At 36.9% G+C, this 14,484-nt stretch overlaps 1 pseudogene; it reads left to right on the top strand.

Annotated features, from left to right (window-relative positions):
- Positions 1–4,373: 4,373 nt before the first annotated feature.
- On the top strand, positions 4,374–5,771 carry LOC102955906 (annotated as a pseudogene).
- The last annotated feature ends 8,713 nt before the right edge of the window (positions 5,772–14,484 follow it).

Raw genomic sequence — 14,484 nt, 5'->3', positions numbered from 1 at the left:
TTGAAATTTATAATTACTATTATTGCATAGTTTTCCTTTACCTTATGTTTAATGCGAGTATGTCAGATGGAGAATATATTTTTAAAAATGTATACTTTTGTGAACCTGAGTGTCAAACTCCAAATACACCCTGCAGTATATTTAAAACCCTGCAGTATATTTCTTAGAGAACTTTACTTTCTGAAGTATTCTGAATTCATTATATGGAAATGTTATGCAATTTCTCTTATACAGGCTTTTAAATTTTTGTGTCATTAAAATTTTGTGGTAGGTTCAGGAATCCAGGTGTCCATAGATGGGTTGTATTAATGGCCTCACTTAATGACTTCTTTGAATCCACAATGTTTGTCCCATAACTTTATTTTTGTAAAGTTTATTTATTTTGAGAGAGAGAGAGAGAGCATAAGCGGGAGAGGGGCAGAGAGAGGAGAGAAAGAATCTCAAGCAGGCTCCATGCTATCAGTGCAAAGCCCAATGCAGGGCTTGAACCCACAAACTGTGAGGTCATGACCTGAGCCGAAACCAAGAGTCAGATGCTTAACCAACTAGCCACCCAAGCGTCTCTGTCCTATAACTTTAACGTTCCTCTTACTCTGACTATACTTGAGCATGTGACGTGCTTTTGTCAATAGGATGTTAGCCAACATGACACAAGCAGAGGCTTGAATGGTGCATGTACTTTTTTGTTGCCTTTTTGCATGACTGGGCCTGCTCACTATTCCCCTCTGCCGTGCTATGAGAACATGTCTGGCTGTTCTGCAGGGAGGATGTGACAGGCATGTAAAACAAAGCTAAGTTGTTCCAGACATCTGAGCCGGGGCAATCCTGGTTCAGCCAATTGTCACCCAGCCCTCAGGTATATGAGAAACTCTAGAGGAGATCAGAAGATGCTTCCAGCTAAACCTATTCAATATTGACAACCTGCAGTGAACTAAATAAATGTTTATTATTTTAAGACACTGGGTTTCAATGGTTTGTTTTGAAACATTATTGTGGCAACAGATATTACAGAGATACCAACAGGATAATTAATTGATGAGAGGACCTCACTGTGTATCTGAGGTACCAAGTCAGAGATAATATTCACAGATGGTAGATATTTTCATATATTGATAGCTTTTTTTGTATTCTTCTGTCTCTGGAAAAACTCATCTATTACCCCAGGAGTGATAATGGTACAGAGAATATTCCCCTGTAGCATTTTAGCAGCATTTTAGACACTAGACTTGCCAAAGAAGAAATGTGACTTTGCTTATCATGTAGTCTTTTGGTACTTGAAGTGTTAAGAAGATAAATGGATTTTATGTGATCAGGATGGTAAAGACCCATTATATTCTCTGCCTCAAATTCTCATGTGGATTTAAGTTGTTGGTGAGAAGAAATAAGAATGTAATCAGGTTTGTGAATGCTTGTAGCTGTGATTTTTCCTGATAGCTAGTAGATTGTAGAATGCCTTTGAAAGAAATCTTGGAAATATAGACTGTCAGGTGAAGTCCTTACTCTTATATTAGGTAGATACAGGTTTCTACATAGAAAATAGCTTCAGCTCCAGTTAACATTTATTGATCATCTGTTATGTACTAGGCATTACAAATACAAAATCAGTGAAAATTAGCCTCTGTCCTAGAGAGATTTAGAGTTCAGAAAAGAGACGAAGAAATCATGACAGGGAAATAAATACTATGGTAAGTACAATGATGAGCCACACACACAAATGTGGTTGAAGAGTGTCAGGTGGTGGTTGGGGGGCTACGTTTGTCCAAGAAATTTAAAGGACAAGTAGATGTAGAGAAGTAAAAGAAGGCCTTAGGTGGGAAAGGATTCCAGCAAGGAGCAAAGTATGAGCAATGATTTGGAGTGTGGAATAACATCAATTATACAGGAAACCACAGAACATAATGTGAGACCAGAAGTTACACATATATAACTAAAATATGTATGTATGCCAAAGTATAATCAAAGACTTGTTAGGTATTTGCTTATGTTATCAAATATGCAATTCTTTTTGGTAATAGAGAATTTTTGTTTCATTTTACATATTGGAAAAGTAGTCTTTGTGCTTTTTAGTACCTTCTGCATATCTGTAAATTCCACATGCACAGAGAACACATTTATTTTACTCTTCTGCATCTCAGCACCCAGTACAGTGCCTAACATTTCATATGAATTCAATACATATTTGTTGAGCAAATTACTGAATTCTTGAACTTGTCAGCCTCTGCCAAAATCCAATAGAAACTTATTTTTTAAATTAGTCTTTTAAGTTTACTTATAGGCTAATTTACTTGAATAATTTGTCTTTCTCAAATTGTCTTCAATCAAAGGTTAATCTTCTGTTTTATAATTCTCCCTATTTAGGGATTAAAAAACATATGCAACTGTCAGTGTTGTTTTTCTCCCTATACATTCATCTATGTATTCATCCAACATATGATTATTTAATACTTGATTATGTGTCAGCATTGTGCTACACCCCAGGGGTGGAGTAGTAACAAGTCAGACCTGGTCTGGGCCTCAGTGGAACTTATTTTCCAGTGAGGAAAACAGACCAATATTGGATAACTAATTTACAAGCACATAGGGTGTTATATACCGAATTGAATAGTTTTACAAGAGTGTGTAACATTGTCTTTTATCCTCTATCCAATATTGATTATCATATGATTATTATATAACAGGTTTACTTTATCATGCTTTTAGTTTGTGTTCTCTACTTTCTGTTTTACTATACCACAGTTATAATTAATGTGTGGCACATAGAAAATGCACTGTAAACATTACTTGATTGAATAAATGAAAGAATAAATTCATTTTATCAGGGTCCTGATCCATAGTTTATTGGCATAATTTCTGGATAAAATGGGGTCATTAGTCAAATCTATTTGGTTATCTGGTTTTAGTCAACAAATATTCATTAAAAGCTCATATAAGTTATGTGGCAGATGTGGGAAATCCAAAGAAGAATAAAAAGTTTCCTGTCCTTACAGAAACTGCAATTCAGGCACACAAGATAACAGTATATGAGAAGCTAAACATTTAGCACAAGAAAACATATGAATCATACATCTTCTAGACAAATTACTATGCTAGGTAACATGAAGAATGAAAGAAAAGAGTATAGCCATGATTTCATGTTGCTTATAATTTAGCTGAGGAGACAAGACAAATATATTTAAAATGAAAATAACACCAAACGATAAATGGTACATTCTGGTACTCAAGATAGTAAGAATCTCAGGACTTCAGTACATGGAAATCTTTCAAAGGTTTGACATCTTTTCTCATTCAAGCAAATATTAGAACAGTTACTCCAAAGTGAGGTGTGTATACTTCAGGGAGCACCAGGCAATCCACTGTAGTGTGGGAAGAAAATATTAAAACTTCTATTTATTTAAAAATAATTTAAAAGGAAATCAGCCCTTACTAACATTTAATAAAAAGGATTGACAATGGGCTATCATAGTCAGTAGCCCATGGATGTCTGGTGTTAGGATTTAACATGGTATCACATGGAAGCAAAGGAGTGGGAATTGCATTCCCCAGAACAAAAGTGGCACCTCTTCCCGTTTCTTCATCATGAGTTATTGTGGGTTATCTGGGCTGCTTTAAGTTTTTACTAAACTAGCCTTCAGGAAACGGACAAGTGACTTAAAAAGTCCTCCAAAGAAATAGCAGATAAAATTAATAATACAAGCACAATTGGACTAAAAAGAAAATCTTAGCCGTGACGCTTCTCTTTGTGAACATGCTTTTTGGCAACTACATTATTAAACAAGATCTAATCAGATATGACAAAAAGTCACCTGTCCTCATGTTCAAATTTATGATGAAACTATTCCAAGTTTTTTTCCAAGGGTTTTTGTGTGTGTTATTATTGTTAATGAATAACCTCATCTGCATATATTGTGCCTTGAGAAATTAGCAAGACTTTAAAAGACTAAGCATCCCGAGGCGCCTGTGTGGCTCAATCAGTTAAGCACTCGACTCTTGATTTCAGCTCAAGGCATGATCCCTCAGTTCTTGAGATTGAGCCCTGCGTCAGACTCTGAGCTGACAGCATGGAGCCTGCTTGGGATTCTCTCTGCCCTTCCCCTGCTCGTGAGCACTCTCTCTGTCTCTCAAGATAAATAAATGAAAACATTAAAAAACATTTTTAAAAAAGCAATTAAGGATCCAAAACATAAGGACAGTCTTTTGCATTTTTCAGAAGTTTTCAAAGGTAAGAGTTACTCAATCTGGCATTTAGTGAAATTTCACTAGTTTAATAACAAATGTTTAGAAGTTTACTTATAAAAAAAGACCACTTGGACTTTCCAGGGGTCCATACAACATTGTTCTGTGTTCCCATCATAACTTAAAGGGAAACTTTCCTGATGTCCAGAGCCCTCAATGTCATGCAAATGGAGGAGGAGGATGTCCTCAAAATCCTTGCAGCAGGAACCCACTGAGCTGGCACCAACCTTGACTTCCAAATGGAACAGTACATCTACAAAAGGAAAATTGATGGCCTCTACATCATAAATCTGAAGAGAACCTGGGAGAAGCTTCTGCTGGCAGCTGATGCCATTGTTGCCATGGAAAACCTGGCTCATGTCTGTGTCATATCACCCAGGAATACTGGTCAGTAAACTGTGCTGAAGTTTGCTACTGCTACCAGAGCCACTTGGACTGCTGGCCATTTCACCTCTGGAACCTTCACTAACCAAATCCAGGCAGCCTTCTGGGAGCTGAGACTTTTGGTGGTTATTGATCCCAGGTGGTTACTTGACCACCAGCCTCTCACAGAGACATCTTATGTTAATCTGCCTACCATTGTTCTGTGTAACACAGACTGTCCTCTGCGCTATGTGGACATTGCCATCCCTTGCAACAACAAGGGAGCTCACTCAGTGGGTCTGATGTGGTGGATGCAGACCCAGGAAGTTCTGCACAAGTGTGGCCCCATTTCCTGTGAACACCCATGGGAGGTCATGCTTTATCTCTCCTTTTTTTTTTTTGTCCTTATAATGTTTTAATTACACAAGTAACACATACTCATCTAGAAAAATGGAAAATACAGGTTTTATAATAATTATAAATTACACACCCTCCCATTACCCAGATACACTTACTATTGGCATTTCCATATATATTATATGGATATATATAAAATATATATGGAAATGTATATAATATATATAAAATATATATGGAAATGTATATAATATATATATATATATATATATATATATATATATATATGTTTTGTTTAATAAATGTTGTGAATTTCTCCTATTATTTGTAAGTATTTGTATTTGAAAGTAACCTGGAATTCATTCTTGGTTAATTCTAAATTATTTTAATATAATTTATTGTCAACTTGGCTAACATGCTGTGTGTAAAGTGTGCTCTTGGTTTTTGGGATAGATTCCCATGGTTCATCACTTACATACAATACCCAATGCCTGATCTCTACTTCTACAGAGATTCTGAAGATATTGAAAGGAAAGAGCGGGCTGCTGCTGAAAAGGCTGTGACCAAGGAAGAATTTCAGGGTGAATGGACTGTTGTAGCTGCTGAGTTCATCGCTACTCAACCTGACGTTGCAGACTGGTGTGAAGGCACGCAGGTGTCCTCTGTGCCTGTTAGCAGTTCCTACCGAAGACGAGAGCACTCAGCCTGCCACTGAAGACTGGTCTGCAGCTCCCACTGCTCCGGCCACTGGATAGGTAGGAACAACCACTGAATGGTCTTACGCTGCTCTTCCACAAAGGCAAACAAAATGGAAATAAGGTTGACAGAAACTAAAGAATTTCTAAATATAAAAAATAAAAAAGAGAGAGAGACCAATTGGAAAACTGTTTTTCCTTCCAGAGTGAATAAGACTGAAATAATTCATGAAGTAATAAGCCACAAAGTTATATTCATTCCTTTATCACTAGTGCTGGAAGTTACATAGAAAACTTTGCTGAAGACTTTGAGAAACAGCTAAGACAAATTATGTAGCATTAGAATTTATGTAGTGATAGAATTGGATGGATATATTGGCATTTCTACTGTGTCTCAATCTATTTGCTAGATTGTATTTCAAAAAGGAGATTCAAAATTGATCACGATTTTGTGCCTTTAAAGGAAGAATTTACTATATACCTGAACACTGTATGTTAATTAACTGGAATTTAAATAAAAACTTTAAAAAGAAGAAGAATTTACTGAAAAAGATAAATTCTCAGCAGAGAGAGAATCCTTACTGACTTTCTTTTAAAAATGTTTATGGGAAATATATATTATGATGGAACTGAAGCTTTGATGCTTTGCCTGCAGCTGAAAATCCAAAAATATTCTAGGTAATATTTTTATATGGGAAATCTCTTAACTGCATCATTGACAGGAAAGCTTTTCATCAGAAGTGCATCAACACTGTTTTTAATTTCATAAAAACATGACCCTTTAAAATATTGTCAAGTATTTACATGACTTTGTAATGAAATGGAGAATAACAATGATAATATTTGCCACCATAGAGAATTTTACTGGTTACTTCACTGAAAATTACTTAAAACTGCTGTTGAATTTAGAGACAAATTGGGTATTTTATTTACAAAAAGGTGTTTAAAATTTTCTTATTTTTTCACTGATGACAAAAGACTTATCAATAAAGTGCTACTTAGCAAATATTTAAAAACAAGTTGCTTATCCTTTAGGTATCATTAAAGCAAAGAAAACTTTTTTTTTCACAGTAAATGAGAAAGTATCTGTCTTTCTCTGTATGACTTATTTTACTTAGCATAGCACTCTCCGGTTCCATCCACGTTGCTCCAAAAAGCCATATTTCATTCTTTCTCATTACCACATAGTATTCCATTGTGTATATAAACCACAATTTCTTTATCCATTCATCAGTTGATGGACTTTTAGGCTCTTTCCAGAAGTCATACAGAGAAAGACAGATACCATATGTTTTCACTCTTATGTGGATCCTGAGAAACTTAACAGAAGACCATAGGGGAGGGGAAGGAAAAAAAAAAGTTAGGGAGGGAGCCAAACCATAAAAGACTCTTAAAAACTGAGAATAAACTGAGGGTTGATGGGGGTGGGAGGGAGGGGGGGGGGATGGGTGATGGGTATTGAGGAGGGCACCTGTTGGGATGAGCACTGGGTGTTGTATGGAAACCAATTTGACAATAAATTTCATATTTAAAAAAATGAGAAAGTAAACATTTTTGGGGAAAATTGTATTATGGAGGGGCACCTGGGTGGCTCAATCGGTTGAACATCTGACTTTGGCTGGTGTCTTGATCTTGCAGTTTGTGAGTTCTAGCCCAGCGTCGGGCTCTGTGCTGACAGCTCAGAGCCTGGAGCCTGCTTTGGATTCTGTGTCTCCCTCTCTCTCTGCCCCTCTCCTGCTCATGCTCTGTCTCTCTCTGTGTCTCAAAAATAAATAAACAGTAAAAAAACTTTTTTTAAAAAATAGTATTATGGAAAAGGTACTTAAAAAACAAACATTTGAAAATATATTTATTAATATGTGATATTGTTGCTGAAAAATGATGCAAGTATGTCACCTATAAGAATGCTTATAGTTGCAAACTACAATATTTTTTATTATGAGGTATAATTGACATACAATATTATATTAATTTTAGGTGTATAACAGTGATTAGGCATTTCTATACATTACAAAATGATCACCACAATAACTCTAGTTACCATCTTTCATCATACAAATTTAGTACAATATTATTAACTATATCCCACATGCTATAAATTATATCCCTGTGACTTATTCATTTTATAACTGGAAGTTTGTACTTCATAATCCCCTTCACCAATTCCACTCTCAAGCCCCTCACCCCTCTGGCAATCTGTTTTCTGTAAATATGAGTTTGGATTTTTTTGTTTCCATAAAGTATTGTAAGAGTATGCAAGGCAGCCCCATGAATAATATAAGATGATATATTATTAGAGTTAGAGAAGGCTTCTTAGTGGAGGTGGTGCCTGAACGAAGCTTTCTTGAGAATACATTAAAGTATAATTGATTCAAAATGAGGAATTTGAATAAATTAGAAAGTATTCATGATATTGTTTCATTTTTTTAAAATCAGACAGAAAAATCTGAAAGATTTCCATCTTTATAAAACATTTTAAAAGTTTTGATTGCTGAAAGTGTAAACTTCAATTATCTGGAACATTCCTCAGACTACACTTGTGCCAAATCAATAATATACTTTCTTTTAGTCTTCCTCATTCAGTCAACAATTCTTGAATACCAACTCTGTTTCAGGCACCCAGCAGGTGCCCAGGAATACACAGTCAAATAAAATGGTGTTTCTGCCTTCAAGGGACTTAAAGTAGCATTGTAGATGCAGTGTTGTAAAGCAATACATGTAAGTTATTGTGAGAATTGCTGAAATAAAGATTGACATGATGTGCACGTTGCAATTGATCAAAGGGGAGACTGATGATCTTTGCCTGAAAGAGAAGAAAGTGGGCCATGTCAGTAAAGCTTTCCAGATGAAATGATGGTTAATCTAGGTCTTGAAGAGTGAGTAAGACTTTGCCAAGGCGGTGGAAGGAAAGACAATCTAGGGAGAAGAAACAACATATGCAAGTGCAAAGGAAGCTTGCCACCATTTTCTAGCCCCTTATAATTCTTTTCTTACCTTTTTTTTTTTAATATTTATTCATTTTTGAGAGACAGAGAGACAGAGCGGGAGCTGGGGAGGGGCAGAGAGAGAGCAGGGCACAGAATCTGAAGCAGGCTCCAGGCTCCAAGCTGCCTGCACAGAGCCTGACGCGGGGCTCAAACTCACAAACCACGGAATCATGACCTGAGCTGAAGTCGGACACCTAACTGACTGTGCCACCCGGCACTCCGCCTTATAATTCTTTTCTATTCACATTCTTGTTCATTACTTTGCAACTTCTTGCTTAGCTAGACTAATTATGTTAGATCAAGATTTACAAAATGTCTATCTTCAGCATCTACAGTCTGATTTGTCTTTGGAAAGTGAATTAACTTAGAACTACATTCTCACTAACAATGGGCAATTTAAGCATTCATATAAGTTGGAGACACAGATTCTTTATGGCCATTGGCCTGGAAAGTATAGCCTTATTGATAGTTGTGAGTGATGACTGGACCTGTTGGCTAATCATTAGCACCTCACCCTGCCCTCCATCTAAGAAAATCTCTCCTCTGATCACACTCATGGTTGCCACGTTTGTAGCACAGAGTCTTTAGATCCTCACCTCTAGGGTCCTGCCACAGCTGACTGGACAGATAACTCATAGGAAAACAATCAAAAGTACAGTTGAGCCAACCAGATTCTCTTTCTGAGACTCTGAGGTTAAGATGTTATGCTTTGAATACTTGATGGTAAAGGGTCTTGAATAACATATGTGAACTCTAGGTCTGCTAGTTGGTGGAGAGAAACTACCTATCCTTAGTACCAAAAATGTCATCTGTCTGAGAGGTATACCTATGGGCACAGGTAGAGGAAGTACAGGTAGCATGGGAATAACTCCCCAAGACTGATTATTATACCAAAGAATTTGAGATACCCTGAAAGAGCTATGTAGCTTCTCACTCCAATGTTACATGCCTAGGGTACTGAGAAAAACTTTCCAATAGACCAAGTGAAAAGGAGTTTATTGGAAGGCTATGTGGAAATCTCACACACTCCAACTGCAGATAGTACCACTAGGCTTCATAAATACTGGAGGAAAAAAACCCAAAACTTCAGACCAGCCCCCTTTCTTCTTTTTTCTCTCAAGTTGTACCATTTCTCTTCTCTGCATCTTTCTATCCATACCTACATTTTGTTCTCTGTTAGGCAGCCAGGTTTATTTCAAATGGCTCTGAGTTTCTGTTTCTGAGTAAGTTCAGTTTAACATGAGCCTCTGCTTTGCTCTGGAGCCATTTTGGCATAGACTTGATGCTACTGCTCTGGTAACAACTACTGCTTTCTGAGTCAGACTTTTCTGTCACTTAGTTTGAATTCTTGTGCCCACAGGTATGCCTCTCAGACAGTTGACATTTTTGGTATTGATACGTAGAGTTTTTATCTGCCAATTCACAATCTTGGTTTAGATATCTTATTCCGGCCCATTTACTACGAAGTGTTCAAAGCATAACATCTTAACCTCAGTTGGCAAAATATCCTAGATATATAGATTTAAGAGGCATTGCTAGAGCATTTGTAAGAATAGGCAAGTTGGCAAAAGTCCTGGTGCTGGCACAGGGAGAGCAAAGACCAGGTTCTGCCAGGATGTCATCATTGTGGGGCATGTCAGTAGCGTGTTTCATCCAAGTTACAACTAGACAGAGTTAGGCCTTAGATAGGATTAAGTAAGCTTGTCTTCTTACAGAAAGCAAGCAGGATAGTCTAGGTATAGCAGTAGAGAAAGGAGATGAGGTTCAAGGTTAAATGGAATTTGATATCAACAACATTAAGGCCATCAAGAAAACTAAGCCGGCCATAAATCAGGGCATGCTTGGAGGGAGCAGTTATTTTAGTCAAGAGCATCTGCTTAAAGAGGCCTATAATTTCAGAGCAACTCAGAGCTATTGGACAGCAGTTGCTTCTGGATCATGAAGAGCCTTTAGCCAGCATAGGTCTAGGACCAGTCAGGAGCCTTTAGAGCAGTCGTCCAATATGGGTGAATATGCTGTCTTCTGCATAGACTTGGATTTTGAGTGGTCCATGATCCCTACAGAGACTCTAATGGGTCACACCCCAATACAGCCAGTCTGGCACCGTGGAGAGGATTTTATTCTACTGAATGTCAAGGTCACTCCTATCATATCACCCTAGTTTAGTTTTTTTCATGGCACTTATCACCATCTGAAAATCCTATTTATTTGCTTATTGTCCTGTCTCCTGCAGTAAAATGTAAATTCCTTTAGAGCAGAGACATTAATCTGTTTTTTTTCCATTGCTATGTTCTTAGCACCTTGAACAATATTTGGCTCTTAGTATGTTCTCAGTAAATATTTGCTGAATAAATAAACAAAAGTCCATGAACTCAGTGACATGGTCATGGGCCAAGGACCTGGACAACAGTCCAAGCCCTAGTGATCCTGAGAGCCCTTGATTAAACTGTCTACATTTTAAACATACTTAGAAAACTTAACTGGGTGCCAACAACTGTCACCAGCCTCCTACCCCATCCACGCCCAAATTCTGTCTTCAACTCTATTTTGCAAATTTTCTAGGAAGAAAAAATGTGACTGTGACATTCTGGTAAGAAGAATATGATCTACTTGTTTCTGTTGAACAAACCCTCAGCCATAAACCTTTTCTCTTTTTCAGGCTGACTCCACAGTATCTACTTCTCACTTCCCCATTTTCTTTCTTTCTTCTCAATAAAACAAAGTCCTCGTTCTCACAGGCAATAAACAATCTCTCTTTTGGGGAAGTGTAAGTGAGCATATTTTCAGGAAACAGCCACATTTCTCCATGTACTTTGCTTTTTTGAAAAGCAGCCACATGGCTCAATATGTGTACAGCACATATTTACTAATTAACAAACAGCCTCCCACTGAGTCAGCCTCCTTCCTCTCCCTATTTCCTTTTCCTTTCTTAGAAAATTGTTTGCATGACTACAACTTGGCCTAGCACTTCTTGACGTGTAGTATGACTGTATTTGTTAGCATGAACACTGCCCTCTTGAAGAGCACTTTTCTTTAGATGGTGTAATCAAAGTGAAAAGAGCATTCTCTTAACAAAAGTATGTTTTGTAGACAGTAAAAGATGATCTACTCTATCTGATCATCATGATGATGTGATCTCTTTCTTTGAAAGTAGGAAGTTAGAGTGAATTTTATTAAGTTGCAGAATGAAACAATCAGCTTTAAAACCTAGTAATGAAATTTTCATTAGTGATTAAATCAATCAACATATTTATTGAACATCTACTATATAAAATGATCTGAGACATCTAATCAACATACACGGAAACATGAATGTATCCTAGACTTGGAAGATCTTTTTAGTAAAATAAGCCGCTACCTCACTGGCATCCCAAACTTAACATGTTCAGAACTGAACCACTCACATCCTTATTAGGACCTTTCTTAGTGCTCCTTATTTCAATAAGTGGTTCACAATCTAGTAGAAGAAATAGATAAAAATCAACATTTATGACACAATATGAGTGTTTTAATGGAGTTAGGCACAAGATATATGGTTAAGAAGAAGCATTAAATGCAACTAAATGCCATGGAAAATAGAAGGCAGTATTCTTCATCAGAGGAGAATTACCTGCAGTCATTTAAAAATAGATCAAAGCAACCATCACTTGTGATTCTTTTTAAATATATCTTTTTTCTTCTCTGCAATTCTGTGTGTCTTATGGGCTAATAGAGTTATCCCCTTAATAACATGGGTCATTCTTTTTGGTGTTTCCACCTGAGAATTTACTGCCTTTCTGACTCATGTATTTTCCTTACAAAACTGAATTGAACTGCTAGCCCAAAGGACCAGCTGCTTTTACTATTCACAAAGTTTAAAGTTCCTTCTTCCCTAGTTAAGAGTGTATCACTAATGACTATTGTAGCAACCATTTTGATTATGATATCAGTTTACTTGCTTTGATAAATTATCTTCACTTCGCAAATCCCTTTTGGACTATATAATTAATGAAAGGACTGTTAAAACTGAGAAACTAGTTTTAGGACATAATAGGCTTTATGTGGAAAAAGGCAATTTTAGTTGCTTGAAAAGACAATTTTAGTTCTATAATATTGAAAGAATATATTCAGAACCTCAATATTGAGAATTATTTACAACTCTACCAGTTGTAAAACAAATAGTGATAATGTAGTCTAGGTATAATTTTCCAGTGTATTGGTGTGTAGCATATATAAGCCCTAGTCAATATAAGTTCTCTGTAATTCATTGCAAAATATTTTCTCATGAGAGGGGAGATGTTTCCTGGAGCAGTTAGGCAAAGATCATTACTAGTCTCTCTTGACAAGAAGATTAGTTTTTATTTTTGTGGATCTATTCATGCATACAGGTGAGATTGAAAAAAAAATAATGAATTGCTAATGAATATGTATTCTGTAGTACTCAATAGTCAGTTTCATATTTAGAAGGTAATAAGTAGAATAGATACCTGCTTGTGGAGATTAAGATCTCCTGTCCCCCAAACATCAACTAACCTCCTACCATTTTCAGCATTTTATCTTCATTCTATTGAGACTGGAAAGGTTTTTGGTATTCAAAGCCTTGATAGATAGGAATATTTGGCAGAAAAATAATAGGATCAATGAGTTCTTAATTATAGAAATATAAATGTGCAAAAATTTAGAGGTGTGAAAAAGAATATTTGAGAAAAGTGACTTTATTTTTTTTAATATGAAATTTATTGTCAAATTGGTTTCCATACAACACCCAGTGCTCATTCCAACAGGTGCCCTCCTCAATGCCTATCACCCACTTTCCCCTCCCTCCCGCCCCTCCATCAACCCTCAGTTTATTCTCAGTTTTTAAGAGTCTCTTATGGTTTGCCTCCTTCCCTCTCTGTAACTTTTTTTCCCCCTCCCCCTCCCCCATGGTCTTCTGTTAAGTTTTTCAGGATCCACATAAGAGTGAAAACATATGGTATCTGTCTTTCTCTGTATGACTTATTTCACTCAGCATAACACTCTCAGGTTCCATCCACGTTGCTACAAAAGGCCATATTTCATTCTTTCTCATTGCCAAATAGCATTCCATTGTATATATAAACCACAATATTCATCAGTTGATGGACATTTAGGCTCTTTCCATAATTTGGCTATTGTTGAAAGTGCTGCTCTAAACATTGGGGTACAAGTGCCCCTATGCATCAGCACTCCTGTATCCCTTGGGTAAATTCCTAGTGGTGCTATTGCTGGGTCATAGGGTAAATCTATTTTTAATTTTTTGAGGAAACTCCACACTGTTTTCTAGAGTGGCTGCACCAGTTTGCATCCCCACCAACAGTGCAAGAGGGTTCCCGTTTCTCCACATCCTCACCAGCATCTATAGTCTCCTGATTTATTCATTTTAGCCACTCTGGCTGGCGTGAGGTGATATGAGTGTGGTTTTGATTTGTATTTCCCTGATGAGGAGTGATGTTGAGCATCTTTTCATTTGCCTGCTGGCCATCTGGATGTCTTCTGTAGAGAAGTGTCTATTCATGTTTTCTGCCCATTTCTTCACTGGATTGTTTGTTTTTCAGGTGTGGAGTTTGGTGAGGTTTTTAAGATTTTGGATACTAGCCCTTTGTCTGATATGTCATTTGCAAATATCTTGTCCTATTTCGTCGGTTGCCTTTTAGTTTTGTTGATTGTTTCCTTTGCAGTGCAGAAGGCTTTTATCTTGATGAGGTCCCAATAGCTCATTTTTTTTGCTTTTAATTCCCTTGCCTTTGGAGATGTGTCAAGTAAGAAATTGCTGCGGCTGAGGTCAGAGAGGTTTTTTCCTGCTTTCTCCTCTAGGATTTTGATGATTTCCTGTCTCACATTCAGGTCCT

The sequence above is a fragment of the Panthera tigris genome, chromosome F2, assembly GCF_018350195.1.
Source record: "Panthera tigris isolate Pti1 chromosome F2, P.tigris_Pti1_mat1.1, whole genome shotgun sequence".
Taxonomy (NCBI): domain Eukaryota; kingdom Metazoa; phylum Chordata; class Mammalia; order Carnivora; family Felidae; genus Panthera; species Panthera tigris.
The sequence above is the reverse complement of the archived record's forward strand: the minus strand, read 5'-3'. Positions and strand labels throughout refer to the sequence as shown.